This window comes from Mirounga angustirostris, unplaced genomic scaffold, assembly GCF_029215605.1.
Source record: "Mirounga angustirostris isolate CCGP_5_RB_7025 unplaced genomic scaffold, mMirAng1.0.hap1 SCAF_3, whole genome shotgun sequence".
In the NCBI taxonomy this organism is placed as follows: domain Eukaryota; kingdom Metazoa; phylum Chordata; class Mammalia; order Carnivora; family Phocidae; genus Mirounga; species Mirounga angustirostris.
This window is the reverse complement of record NW_026991711.1, coordinates 9,310,052-9,325,735: the sequence shown is the minus strand read 5'-3', so window position 1 is coordinate 9,325,735 and position 15,684 is coordinate 9,310,052. Positions and strand designations below refer to the sequence as shown.

At 40.4% G+C, this 15,684-nt stretch overlaps 1 non-coding gene across 1 annotated transcript; it reads left to right on the top strand.

The window, feature by feature from the left end:
• Nucleotides 1-614: 614 nt before the first annotated feature.
• On the top strand, nucleotides 615-746 carry LOC123840106 (small Cajal body-specific RNA 20). Its single transcript, XR_006789916.1, has one exon. It is a non-coding gene; the product is annotated as a small Cajal body-specific RNA 20 (non-coding RNA).
• Nucleotides 747-15,684: the final 14,938 nt, after the last annotated feature.

The following is a 15,684-nucleotide window of genomic DNA, read 5'->3' as shown; positions in this document are numbered from 1 at the left end:
CTATATCTAGTGTTATCACATTAGAATTAGAAAAAGGAGCATCTACTACTCTGTAGATGCTCGTCCAAAAATAGCTTCCCTGTGGGACTCCCTGTGACCTGAAACGCTCACCATGCAACTAACTATTGGACCGTGTATCTGTATAGTTCTTGAATATTTATATTTTCCTGATTATAAAAGCACAGTATATCCATTGCAGAAAATTTAGAAAAACAGAACAAAGATAAGAGTCCGTTTACTTCTCATGACCAACTTTCCCTAACTTTGCCCTCAGCCTTGGTTGAGAAGCTCTTCTTGCTCACTGTTCCATCCCTTAACAGTCAACATCCAAGCCTTAACCATAAAGTGAAACCAATTTTTCCCGAAGGCTTGACACATGACAGGGGTAATTAAGAGTCCTACAAGCAGTAGCTTCACCTACAACAGCCAAGGCTCCAAACCCAACTCAACGTTCCTCTACCTTCCTCCTGCAGGCTCTCCCATCAGGGAGAAAGCCACTCAGTCTCACACTAGACACATGTCTAGATTTAAGTCCAGCTTGTGTTCATTAGGCTTATAGTAAACTCAATTTATATTCAGAGGTAAATCTCCATTAAGAAAAGAAACCCAGCCCCGGCCTCTCTCCCATGGGACTGTGAAGGGTCCCTTTTCTCCTCAGCCAGGGATGGAGGCCAAGATCAGCCCTTGAGGATCATTGTTGGGGCTTGTAATGAGCTGGCAGCCTTGTTTTCCAGTCTCAGACAGCTGTAGTTGCTGGGAGCCCGCACTTGGTCTATCCCAGGCCTGCTGACCCCATAGCCAGACTAGGGTCTGAAAGCCAGCACTGGGCATGGGACCTCTAGCTCTCCTTGGATGGTGCCAGGCTCTCATGAGCTGATCCTAGCCTGTGGTGCCCCAAAAGTAGCTTGGCTCCCTGCCCGCCCCACAAGTTACACCTCACAAGTAAATTCACCTCAACAGGGTCCCACAGAGAATTGCGAGGTGCGGGGTGGTGAGGAAGAGCCGGGAGCGGGTGCTGGATAAGAAGGAGTGCCATGGACATCAGGGCAGGGAGGTCAGACCTGATGCTCAGTATGCAGGCGACAGGTGCAAGCCCCGCTTCTAGGTTAGCTGTGTCTACGGACAGCTCGGGCCCCACACTTGCAAGTGGGAAGTTGTCTCCGTTGAAGTGCCAACTTCCTTCAGCTGACAAAATACTGTTTCAGAAAAGTTTTCAAGTTTTAACAGTTTTTCTTCACTAACAAAAGTTCTGAAAGCATCTTATTTTGTTCTAAAAGCAATAAACCACTTTTTGTGCAACCATGAAAAAGAAAAGAAAAGAACCCCAGAAAGTTCCAAAAAGTAGACCATCCATGGCAAGCACAGGACTCTGGCTGCTCAGAAGGGTGGTCCACCTGAGTTGGGACCATGCAGGAAGGAAGGTGGCACAGACAGAGAAGGCTTACTGGAGGGGAGGAGGGTTGGGAAATGCCAAAAGCATCACTGGGGGAGGAAAGAAGGTGCATGATGGACAGATTGAGACTGTCGTCATTTTGCCTGACTGGGAATGGCCTGAAATGCCCTCATACCTATATCTGACATCCCTATATTTTAGAACACAGAAATGGAAACCTTAAAAAAAAAATTGCACCTGGGCAGATGGCCATTTATAACTTGTCTCCTGGGGGAGGCTCTTACTCACTGGGTCAGCAACCTGAGTCAGCCCTGAAGAAAAGGTGGCCATCTGAAGTGAACACCAGATTGAGAATAATTGCTCCCCTGGGGCCTTGCAGATTTGCAAAATGACTAGGAGTCTACATGCCTCTAACTTGGGGAAACAAGAAAAGCAGACAAAAAAAAAAAAAAAACTGAAAACCCTGACGTTTCCCATTAGAACACTGATCGTGATCAGTTTCATTTAAAAAAAAATTTTTTTTTAATTCTGAAATGATCTCAAAATTTAAAGAGAAATTGCAAGTACAATTTTTTTTCCCCTGAAGTATTTGAGTGCGGGTTGCTGACATGATGCCTTATCAGTGCTGTATCCCTTAGGGTATATTTCCTATATATAAGGACATCCTCTTACATATCCACAATTCAATCAAGATATTAACACTAGTACATTACCTCTTTATTTTTTAGAGCAGTTTTAGGTTCACAGCAAAAAGTTCCAATATACCCCCATTCTCACACACATGCACAGCCCCCCTGCATATCAACATCCCGCACCAGACTAGCACATTTGTTACAATCCATAAACTTTCACCAACACATCATTATCACCCCTAAATCCATAGTTTACATTAGGGTTCACTCTTGGTATTCTACATTCTATAGGTTTTGACAAATGTATGATGATATATACTCACCATTACAGTGTTGTACAGAATAGTTTCACTGGCCTAAAAAATCCTCTGTGCTCCACCTACTCATGCCTGGCCCCAGCCCCTGGAAACCACTGATCTTTCTACCGTTTCCATAGTTTTGTCTTTCCTGAAACCGTCATTGAGTTGGAACCATATGGTGTGGAACCTTCTCGGATTAGCTTCTTTCCCTTAGTGACACCTATTTAAGTTTCCTCAATGTCTTTTCATGACTCGACAGCTCATTTATTTTCGGCACTAAATAATATTCTACTGTCTGGATGTACCACTTTATTCATCTATTCATCTACTAAAGGATCTTGGTTGCTTCCAAGTCTGGGCAATTATGCATTACACTACCATAAACATCTGCGTGCAGGGTTTTGTGTCAATTTAAGTTTTCAACTCTTTTCGGTTTTCAACTCTAAGGAGTGCAATTGCTGGATCATGTTGTAAGAGTGTGGATAGCTTTATAAGAAACTGCCAAACTGTCTTCCAAAATGGTTATACCATGTTGTACTCTAACCAACAACGAATAAGAGTTTCTATTGCTCCACATCCTCATCAGCATTTGGTGTTGTCAGTGTTCTGGATTTTGGCCATTGTAATAGATGCTTAGTGGTATCCCATTTTAATTGACATTTCCCTGAAGACATACTATGTAAAGCATCTTTTCATATGCTTATTTGCCATCTGCATGTATTTTCTTTGGTGAGGTGTCTGTTAAGGTCTTTGGCTCATTTCTTAGTTGGGTTGTTTTCTTATTGTTGAGTTTTAAGAGCTCCTTATATGTTTCGGATAATAGTCATTTATCAGATACATCTTCTGCAAATATTTTCTCCCAGTCCATGACTTGCCTTTTCATCCTCTTGAGGGACGTGAATTTTCATTGACATTTGAACTTCTCTTTTTGAAATTTTGTTTTGTACTTTTCTATAATGGACCATTTTTTATTTAGAATGTATTATTTAATATCTGAAATATGAAAAATATAGAACACATATGTAAGTTATGAAGCAAAACATTAAAACAAATCACTCTAAACTCAAAGCTTAAGATCTAGAATATTGCCAAGAGGCTTACATCTTCAATATCTCATGCTTCCCCATGTTATTTCCAGGGATCCACCCGTGTCAACCCCTCACTCAAAAGCAACCATTGCCCTGGATTATGCATTTATTTCTGCTTTAAAAAATAATGTAACCATATACAGTGAATATAACTTTTAATTTTATTTGCCTTAAAGGTTTATAAAAATGGTGACATTAAAGTTGTCTACACGGCTTGCTTTTTTCACCCAATATAATTTTTTTTAAGATTCATTGAAGTTTTTCAATGTAGCTATATTTCATTCATTTTCTCTGCTATGTGCTATTTCACTGCATAAAATATACAACAGTCCATCTTTTTCTTATCAGTAACCATTTATATTAACTTCATTTTTTGATACTGCAAACAGTGTGGTAAAGGGAGCCTATACGTACACCTCCTGACATAGTTCTCTAAGTGTAGTCTAACAATGGAATTTTTGCCACACGGCCAAAGTGATAATAGCAGTTTACAATTTTTTAAATTATGTTCAGTTAGCCAACATATAGTACATCATAAGTTTTTGATGTAGTGTTCAATGATTCATTAGTTGCGTATAACACCCAGTGCTCATCACAATGCAGTTTACACTTTTTCATAACAGCAGTGTGTAAAAATTATCCATTATTCCACGTCCTCACTAATAAATGTTAACAGGTTCTTTGCTTCTTCCAATCTAGTGATACAAAAATGGTATCTCGTCGTTGTCTGAAATGACATTTTCTGATTAAGACTGAGCAACTTTTCGTAAGTTCATTGGACATTTGTATTTCCTTTTCTGTATAATGCCTATTCTATATGTTGCTAATTTTCCTACTGATTTGACATACTCTATTTGGTTTGTAGTTCTTAGGTATTCTGATTACTAATGTTTTATTGATTCTATACATCATAAATATTTTCGGCCAGTTTGAACTTTTATTTTCATTTTCTTTACAGGGTCTTGGTGAACCACAGTTCTTGATTTTAATTTTGCCAAATTTATCAATCTTTTCTGCATGTTAATACCTTTTGTATCATGTTTAAGAAATTTTTTCTTACTCCCTATGTCATAAAATATTTTCCTATATTTTCTTCTACAATTTTTCTTATTTAAGCATTTAGTGAAAGGTATAAAGTAATAATTTAATTTCAGTTTTTATTTAGATAACCAAGTATCCAATGAAACTTACTAATGGTCAATTTCTTCCAGAGAAATCCACTATGTGTTGCACTATTATAAAGAAATTTGCATGTGTACATGACTTTTTTCCATTAGGTAATTTGTCTGTGTCTGACGATAAGCATATGATACTGATTTCCATGGCTTTATCGGAAGTTCTCAAATTTGGTAGCATAAGTACCTCCATCTTATTCCTCTTGGAGGTATTTTAATATTCTTGGGTACTAACCCAGCTGGGGTCCCCCAGATGCACATTGAGCCCTGTACAGGAAAAGGCAGGATGAGGTTGAGTGTGGAGATGGTTCTGGAGGATTTAGCATGGGAGTGAAGGTTCCAGACATAAACTAGTACCTTTTTTCACATTTACCTGAGGCCACTTCTGGATAAAAGCCTTATCAGGCAGCTGTCAGACATTTGAAAGGCTCTTTCCAATCTTTTATTAACAGTATTTATTTATTTATATATTTTATTTATTTTTTTATTCTTATGTTAATCCCCATACATTACATCATTAGTTCTAGATGAAGTGTTCCATGATTCATTGTTTGTGCATAACACCCAGTGCTCCATGCAGAATGTGCCCTCCTCAATACCCACCACCAGGCTAACCCATCCTCCCACCCCCCTCCCCTCTAGAACCCTCAGTTTGTTTTTCAGAGTCCATCGTCTCTCATGGTTCGTCCACCCCTCCGATTTCCCGCTTCATTCTTCCCCTCCCGCTACCTTCTTCTTCTTCTTTTTTTTTTCTTAATATATATTGCATTATTTGTTTCAGAGGTACAGATCTGAGATTCAACAGTCTTGCACAATTCACAGCGCTTACCAGAGCACATACCCTCCCCAGTGTCTATCACCCAGTCACCCCATCCCTCCCCCCACTCCAGCAACCCTCAGTTTGTTTCCTGCAATTAAGAATTCCTCATATCAGTGAGATCATATAATACATGTCTTTCTCTGTTTGACTTATTTCACTCAACATAATACCCTCCAGTTCCATCCACGTCGTTGCAAATGGCAAGATCTCATTCCTTTTGATGGCTGCATAACATTCCATTGTATATATATACCACTTCTTCTTTATCCATTCATCTGTCGATGGACATCTTGGCTCTTTCCACAGTTTGGCTATTGTGGACATTGCTGCTATAAACATCGGGGTGCACGTACCCCTTTGGATCCCTACTTTTGTATCTTTGGGGTAAATACCCAGTAGTGCAATTGCTGGATCATATGGTAGCTCTATTTTCAACTTTTTGAGGAACCTCCATACAGTTTTCCAGAGTGGCTGCACCAGCTTGCATTCCCACCAACAGTGTAGGAGGGTGCCCCTTTCTCCGCATCCCCGCCAACATCTGTCATTTCCTGACTTGTTAATTTTAGCCATTCGGACTGGTGTGAGGTGGTATCTCATTGAGGTTTTGATTTGGATTTCCCTGATGCTGAGCAATATTGAGCACTTTTTCATGTGTCTGTTGGCCATTTGGATGTCTTCTTTGGAGAAATGTCTGTTCATGTCTTCTGCCCATTTCTTGATTGGATTCTTTGTTCTTTGGGTGTTGAGTTTGATGAGTTCTTTATAGATTTTGGATACTAGCCCTTTATCTGATATGTCATTTGCAAATATCTTCTCCCATTCTGTCGGTTGTCTTTTGGTTTTGTTGACTGTTTCCTTGGCTTTGCAAAAGCTTTTTATCTTGATGAAGTCCCAATAGTTCATTTTTGCCCTTGCTTCCCTTGCCTTTGGCGATGTTTCTAGGAAGAAGTTGCTTCGGCTGAGGTCGAAGAGGTTGCTGCCTGTGTTCTCCTTTAGGATTTTGATGGACTCCTGTCTCACATTGAGGTCTTTCAACCACTTGGAGTCTATTTTTGTGTGTGGTGTAAGGAAATGGTCCAGTTTCATTCTTCTGCATGTGGCTATCCAATTTTCCCAACACCATTTGTTGAAGAGACTGTCTTTGTTCCATTGGACATTCTTTCCTGCTTTGTCGAAGATTAGTTGACCATAGAGTTGAGGGTCCATTTCTGGGCTCTCTATTCTGTTCCATTGATCTATGTGTCTTTGTTTTTGTGCCAGTACCATGCTGTCTTGATGATGACAGCTTTGTAATAGAGCTGGAAGTCCGGAATTGTGATGCCGCCAGCTTTGCTTTTCTTTTTCAACATTCCTCTGGCTATGCGGGGTCTTTTCTGGTTCCATACAAATTTTAGGATTATTTGTTCCATTTCTTTGAAAAAAGTGGATGGTATTTTGATGGGGATTGCATTGAATGTATAGATTGCTCTAGGTAGCATTGACATCTTCACAATATTTGTTCTTCCAATCCATGAGCATGGAACGTTTTTCCATTTCTTTGTGTCTTCCTCAATTTCTTTCATGAGTATTTTATAGTTTTCTGAGTACAGATCCTTTGGCTCTTTGGTTAGATTTATTCCTAGGTATCTTATGGTTTTGGGTGCAATTGTAAATGGGATCGACTCCTTAATTTCTCTTTCTTCTGTCTTGTTGTTGGTGTATAGGAATGCCACTGACTTCTGTGCATTGATTTTATATCCTGCCACTTTACTGAATTCCTGTATGAGTTCTAGCAGTTTTGGGGTGGAGTCTTTTGGGTTTTCCACATAAAGTATCATATCATCTGCAAAGAGTGAGAGTTTGACTTCTTCTTTGCCAATTTGGATGCCTTTGATTTCTTTTTGTTGTCTGATTGCTGTGGCTAGGACTTCCAACACTATGTTGAATAGCAGTGGTGATAGTGGACATCCCTGCTGCATTCCTGACCTTAGGGGGAAAGCTCTCAGTTTTTCCCCATTGAGAATAATATTCGCTGTAGGTTTTTCATAGATGGCTTTTATGATATTGAGGTATGTACCCTCTATCCCTATACTCTGAAGAGTTTTGATCAAGAAAGGATGCTGTACTTTGTCAAAAGCTTTTTCTGCATCTATTGAGAGGATCATATGATTCTTTTTTTTTTTTTAATTTATTCATGAGAGACAGAGAGAATGAGAGAGAGAGAGCACATGAGAGGGGGGAGGGTCAGAGGCAGAAGCAGGCTCCCTGCCGAGCAGGGAGCCCGATGCGGGACTCCATCCCAGGACTCCAGGATCATGACCTGAGCCGAAGGCAGTCGCTTAACCAACTGAGCCACCCAGGCACCCCGGATCATATGATTCTTGTTCTTTCTTTTGTTAATGTATTGTATCACATTGATTGATTTGTGGATGTTGAACCATCCTTGCAGCCCAGGGATAAATCCCACTTGGTCATGGTGAATAATCCTTTTAATGTACTGTTGGATCCTATTGGCTAGTATTTTGGTGAGAACTTTTGCATCCATGTTCATCAGGGATATTGGTCTGTAATTCTCCTTTTTGATGGGGTCTTTGTCTGGTTTGGGGATCAAGGTAATGCTGGCCTCATAAAATGAGTTTGGAAGTTTTCCTTCCGTTTCTATTTTTTGGAACAGTTTCAGAAGAATAGGTATTAATTCTTCTTGAAATGTTTGGTAGAATTCCCCTGGGAAGCCATCTGGCCCTGGGCTTTTGTTTTTTGGGAGATTTTTGATGACTGCTTCAATTTCCTTAGTGGTTATAGGTCTGTTCAGGTTTTCTATTTCATCCTGGTTCAGTATGGGTAGTTGATACATCTCTAGGAATGCATCCATCTCTTCCAGGTTATCTAATTTGCTGGCATAGAGTTGCTCATAATATGTTCTTATAATTGTTTGTATTTCTTTGGTGTTGGTTGTGATCTCTCCTCTTTTATTCATGATTTTTTTTATTTGGGTCATTTCTCTTCTCTTTTTGATAAGTCTGGCCAGGGGTTTATCAATCTTGTTAATTCTTTCAAAGAACCAGCTCCTAGTTTCGTTGATCTGTTCTACTGTTCTTTTAGTTTCTATTTCATTGATTTCTGCTCTGATCTTTATGATTTCTCTTCTCCTGCTGGGTTTAGGCTTTATTTGCTCTTCTTTCTCCAGCTCCTTTAGGTGTAGGGTTAGGTTGTGTATTTGAGACCTTTCTCATTTCTTGAGAAAGCCTTGTATTGCTATATACTTTCCTGCCTTTGCTGCATCCCAAAGATTTTGAACAGTTGTGTTTTCATTTTCATTGGTTTTCATGTATTTTTTTAGTTCTTCTTTAATTTCCTGGTTGACCCATTCATTCTTCAGTAGGATGCTCTTTAGCCTCCATGTATTTGAGTTCTTTCCGACTTTCCTCTTGTGATTGAGTTCTAGTTTCAAAGCATTGTGGTCTGAAAATAGGCAGGGAATGATCCCAATCTTTTGGTACCGGTTGAGACCTGATTTATGACCTAGGATGTGATCTATTCTGGAGAATGTTCCATGGGCACTAGAGAAGAATGTGTATTCCGTTGCTTTGGGGTGGAATGTTCTGAATATGTCTGTGAATTCCATTTGGTCCAGTGTGTCATTTAAAATCTTTATTTCCTTGTTGATCTTTTGCTTAGACAATCTGTCCATTTCAGTGAGGGGATGTTAAAGTCCCCCACTATTATTGTATTGTTGTCGATGTGTTTCTTTGCTTTTGTTATTAATTGCCTTATATAATTGGCTGCTCCCATGTTAGGGGCATAGATATTTACAATTGTTAGATCTTCTTGTTGGATAGATCCTTTAAGTATGACATAGTGTCCTTCCTCATCTCTTATTACAGTCTTTGGTTTAAAATCTAATTTGTCTGATATAAGGATTGCCACCCCAGCTTTCTTTTGGTGTCCATTAGCATGGTAAATGGTTTTCCACCCCCTCACTTTCAATCTGGGGCTGTCTTTGGTTCTAAAATGAGTCTCTTGCAGACAGCATATCGATGGGTCTTGTTTTTTAATCCAGTCTGTTAGCCTGTGTCTTTTGATTGGGGCATTTAGCCCATTTACATTCAGGGTAACTATTGAAAGATAGGAATTTAGTGCCATTGTATTGCCTGTAAGGTGACTGTTACTGTATATTGTCTGTGTTCCTTTCTGGTCTATGTTGCTTTTAGGCTCTCTCTTTGCTTAGAGGACCCCTTTCAAGATTTCCTGTAGGGCTGGTTTTGTGTTTGCAAATTCCTTTAGTTTTTGTTTGTCCTGGAAGCTTTTTATCTCTCCTTATATTTTCAATGACAGCCTAGCTGGATAGAGTATTCTTGGCTGCATATTTTTCTCATTTAGTACTCTGAATATATCCTGCCAGTCCTTTCTGGCCTGCCAGGTCTCTGTGGATAGGTCTGTTGCCAATCTAATGTTTCTACCCTTGTAGGTTACACATCTCTTCTCCCGAGCTGCTCTCAGGATTTTCTCTTTGTCTATGAGACTCGTAAGTTTTACTATTAGATGTCGGGGAGTTGACCTATTTTTATTGATTTTGAGAGGGGTTCTCTGTGCTTCCTGGATTTTCATGCCTGTTTCTTTCCCCAAATTAGGGAAGTTCTCTGCTATAACTTGCTCCACTATACCTTCTGCCCCTCTCTCTCTTTCTTCTTCTTCTGGGATCCCAATTATTCTAATGTTGTTTCGTCTTATGGTATCGCTTATCTCTCGAATTCTGCCCTCGTGATCCAGTAGTTGTTTATCTCTCTTTTTCTCAGCTTCTTTATTTTCCATCATTTCATCTTCTATATTACTGATTCTCTCTTCTGCCTCATTTATTCTAGCACTTAGCGCCCCCATTTTTGATTGCACCTCATTAATAGCCTTTTTGATTTCTACTTGGTTGGATTTTAGCTCTTTTACTTCTCCAGAAAGTGTTTCTCTAATAACTTCCATATTTTTTTCAAGTCCAGCTAGTATCTTTAAAGTGATGATTCTGAACTCTAGATCTGACATCGTACTAATGTCCGTATTGAGTAGGTCCCTGGCAGTCGGTACTACCTCTTGTTCTTTTTGTTGAGGTGATTTTTTCCATCTTGTCATTTTGTGCAGAGGAGAATAGATTAATGAGAGAACAAAATGCTAGCAGAGTAACCACATCCCCAGAAAATATACTCTAAACAAATCAGAAAAGACCTGAAGCAGTGGGATAAGAAAGGGAAAGAGAGAAAAAAGAAAAAGAAAAAAAAGAAAAAGATAAAAACAAAAACAAACAAAACAAAACAACAACAACAACAAAAAACCAGAATGTGATCAAATATGATCTATATGGTATATAGATCAGTGCCACACACTAGATTTGGGGTGTATTTTGGTCTTTTAGAAGAAAGTGCCTCCCAAAATTTTAAAGAAAGAAAAACTTATATATGAACAAAAATAAGGATTGATATGATGAAGGGATGGAATATGACTGTAAAAATGGAAATTATAAAAAATTTTATAAAAGGAATTGATAAGAAGTTGTTTGAAAAAAGAAAGAAGAGGATTTAAAAAAAGAAAAAAGAAAAAGAAAAAAAAAGGGAGAGGATGTGATCAGGCAGGGGAATAGAAAACACCATATACTAGAGATTTAGGGTATATTTTAATCTGTTAGAAGAAACTATCTCAAAATTTTAAAGAGAGAACAACTTATATATATAAGCCAAAAATATGGGTAACTACTATGAAGGGATAGAATATGACTCTAAAAATGAAAAATAAAAATGTTTTTTTTTTTTTTAAAAAAGGGATTGATAAGATGTTGGTTGAAAAAGGGAAAAAGAAAAATTCAAAAAGAAATAAAAAGACAAAAAGACAGTTAAAAAAATTAACTTTAAAAGACTAAAGAATCATGGTAAAAAAGCCGTGAATTCTATGTGCAGTAGTCCCCTAGCGCTGGAGTTCTGCCGTTCTCATTGATCGGTAAACTTGGTCTTGGCTGGCGGTTCTCGCTGGTCTTCTGGGGAGGGGCCTGTTGCCGTGGTTTCCAACTGTCTCTGCCGGAGGCGGAAGTGCCCCGCCCTTGCCCCCTCCCGGCTAAGTCATCTGCTCGGGTTTGCTCTCCGGGGCTTTTGTTCCCTGCGAGCTTTCCGTACAGCTTTGGAGGCGGAGAGTGAAAATGGCGGCCTCCCAATCTCCGCCCGGAGGAGCCGAGAACTCGGGGCCCCGCTCCTCAGTGCGCCCCCAGAGAAAAGCCATCAGTCACTCCCATCTCCCCGATCTCCGGCCGCACTCCGTGCTCGCCCGGCCTGTGACCGCGCGTTTCTATCTCCGGCACCCGACCCCGTGTGGAGTCTCCAAACCCAGCAGATCCCTGCGGTGCCCTCCCGCGCGGCTCCTCCCGGGGGAGGAAGGTGAGTCTCCCCGGATCTGCCGCTTGTGGGGTCCCTGCTGGAGGAGCAGGGGCCCGACTGTGCCGCGGATCCCGGTTTATGGCCACCCCGAGCTGAGAGCCCGCGCCTCAGCTCCGCCTCTGCGGCCGGCTTCCCTGCTCCGTTACCTGGGAGCTCTGCCGCACTCAGGCACCCCCGGCCTTTCTGTGACCCCGAGGGTCCCGAGACCACACTGTCCCGGAGGGTTCCACCCCCCGCTTAGCCACCAGAGTGACGTCCCTCGGCGGAGCAGACTTTTAAAAGTTCCGATTTTGTGCTCCGCGGCTCTATCACTTGCCAGAAGCGGCCGACGGAGGCCCCTCCCCCGCCGTCTATCCTCCCGAATATCGCCTCGGATTCACTTCTCCGCACGTCCTACCTTCCAGAAAGTGGTCGCTTTTCTGATGAGAGAGTTGTTGCTCTTCTTTTCTTCGATCTCCTGTTGGGTTTGTAGGTGTTCAGAATGGTTTGACCCCTATCCAGCTGAATTCCTGAGAGGAGACGAAATCCAGGTCTCCTACTCCTCCGCCATCTTGCTCCACCCCTTTATTAACAGTATTTAAATAACAAGATCTCATTTTTCTAGAATCCCAACCAGTCTAAACTGAATCATGTCTGTTAAATAGCGACTTGACTGCTTTAAGCAATGAAGGCTGCAAGTAATATTCCTCAAGACCAATGGGAACAAGAACATTCTCCATTTATGGGGTGTGTAGCCTAGTTTTCCATGAGGTCACACTACTTATCCTGATCTATGGGATACTTCCATGAACCTATAGTAAGTTAAGCCTGAGTACTATATTAGGTGGCTTTGTTCCAGGTTTATAACAGTCCATCTTCTTACAGAAGGATGCTGAAGCACCGTGAAGAATGTAAATGCTTGGTTATATATCCCTCAGCCAGTGTCAAGAGGCAGCTTGTTAATTCTTAGATTCAATCAGTGTTTAAATATTTCAGTTTTGAATACTTTTTTTAAAGGACGTTTTATTTATTTATTTATTTGTTTGTTTTTGAGAGAGTGCAGGAGAGAATCTTTTTTTTTAAGTTTTATTTTATTATGTTATGTTAGTCACCATACATTACATCATTAGTTTTTGATGTAGTGTTCCGTGATTCATTGTTTGCATGTAACACCCAGTGCTCCATTCAGTACGTGCCTTCTTTAATACCCATCACTGGGCTAATCCATCCCCCCCACCAAAACCTTCAGTTTGTTTCTCAGAGTCCATAGTTGAGAGAATCTTAAGCAGGCTCCACGCTCAGCATGGAGCCCCATGCAGGACTCAATCTGACGACCCTGAGATCATGACCTGAGCCAAAATCAAGAAACAGTCAGACGCTTAACTGACTGAGCCACCCAGATGTCCCTGAATACTTTCAAACATACATAAAAGTAGAAAGACCAGCACAATAAACTCCCATATACCTACCACTCAGAGTTAAAAATTTATGAACTTTTTCCTCATACTTAGTTTTACCCCTTTTCTTGTCTTATTTTGTTTTTTGTTTTTTTGAAATGGGATATTATTTTTATTTTAGCTAAAGAATTTTAAATAAAATCACAGATGTGATATCATTTTATCACTCAATATTTCAATACTCATTACTAATAATAAGGACATTATCTCACATAAGTACAATACCAGTATGCTACCTAAAAAAAATTAACACAATGCAGGCAGCATAGTGAGGATTTTTCATTGTTGTTGCTGTTTTTAATCAGTTCTCTATTGAGGGTCATTTGGGTTCTTTCCAGTCTCTTGCTTTTATAAGTAATTATCAGACCTTTCATAACTAAGCAACTCCCAAAAGAATATAGAAGTTTAATTTTGGTTTGGGGCTTCCCCTTCTAATACATGCTTGCTCTACACATTCAAGTCCCCCGTATGTAACCCGCTCTGCATTTTGGCAGGAAGAGTAAAGAAGATATGTTTATTGAGGCTGTTTCTTGAAATGTGCTAGGAGTTTGGGTTTCATTAGGTGAAGATAATTGAAGTCAATGGCAGACAGCCATGTGTAATTTACAAAGAGAAAGCAGACCCAGCCTCTGGTCACCCTAAAAGAAAATGTCATTTGGATTACCTCCTGATTTTTAAAAGAACAAATCTTGGAATTTTCTCAGTTTTCTTATAATCTGACATTTATTGGTCTCCACTTCTGTGAATTCTTTTTAATCAAACGAAGCTTTTGAATATCTGAGTCAGTGTGAGGTCAAGTGGCAGATTTTTATATTCACCATTTGTTCAGTGAAATGGAACTTCTAAAAGACAGTCAATAAATCACTCTGTCACTTGAAAAGTGAGCTAGAAAAAAGATAATGGGAGTGGTAAGAAAAATTATAAAATGCCAAATATATTCACTGCAATCCATTCATAAAACAGAAAGGAACCGATTTCAATCTGTGAAGCATAATTCCAATATAACCTTGCTTTTCTCTCAGCCAAGGAGCTCAGAGAACCAACCTCAGCTTGAATGTCCTTAAAAATAGAAAATCAGTTTAATTTAGGAATAAGGGGCTATAAAATGTTAGTAGCCTTTTTTTAAGCTGCTGCCGTACCAGTTTCCACATGGACGCTCGTTTCTAATATAAAAGATGAATAATGAAGAACGGTGTTCTATCATTTACCCAGGGCGGGGCTCCTTCCCCTCCCTGCCCTGCCCTCCAATCTTCTCCAGCAGACTAGCTCGTGGAAAAGCACAGGCCCCAGAGACGGGCAGAGCAGCTTCCAGTCCTTGCTTTGACACTTACTGGCTGCATGATTTTGGACAATTTATTTAACTTCTGAATCTTACTTGTGCCACTCATTTTTTTTTTAAGATTTTTTATTTATTTATTTGACAGAGAGAGAGTTAGCAAGAGCAGGAACAGAAGCAGGGGGAGTGGGAGAGGGAGAAGCAGGCTTCCCGCCGAGCAGGGAGCCCGATGTGGGGCTGGATCCCAGGATCCTGGGATCATGACCTGAGCCAAAGGCAGACTCTTAACGGCTGAGCCACCCAGGTGCCTTGTGCCACTCTTAAAATGTGGATTATAATACCTACCTTCTAAGGTTGTAGAGAGAATGAAATTGAGTTTCCCAAACAGTACTGCTCCTTAGCATCACCTGGGAAGCCTTTAAAAGCTCAGAGATGCTCAAGCCTCACCCTAGACCTATGCAATCGGAATCTCTGGAAGAGGGCCTAGATACCAGTATTTTTTTTCAGCTCCCCCAGGTGATTCCAATGTGCAGCCAATTTTAAGAACCCTATTGCTCTAGTGTATATAAATATCTAGTACACTTCCTGTCCCTCAGCAGACTTCCGGTCTGCAGAGGCTATAACCATTATGTCCTGTCAAATTTCATAATACCTTCTTGGCTACTCTTTCTTTCCACTCTCTGACCTGGGGTGTCTCCGGACTCTTCAAATGAGCAAAATTTGACATGAGAACCTCCTTGCCCTCACCATCATCCTGTTTTTTTCCTTCCAGATTCTCCTTTTCTTTCTTATCTCCCCATCTAGTCCCTTAATGATATAGCAATCTAATCCCCCTAAAATTAAAGGTGCCGGGAGAAGGTAGAGAGTTGCTGTCTCCAAGCAGATGTCCATACTGCAAGGACTCAGAGTGAGACATGCTGCAGACCAAGGGGTCCTCGCCGAATCTCTCAAAAATAAGCACCGTCAACACTCACCATCCTAGGGTAACAGGAGGGTTACCATTTATGATTCACTCTTTCCAACTCTATTCTGTGACACAACATGACTGTTTTGATTACTTTTCATACAATTACATGGTTTAATTCCAATTCCTTTTTGTCTGGTTAAGTAGAAATTGTGCTGGTTGATTTCAGCTCACCATTACCATGGAAGCCATGGCACGTGCCCAACGAACCC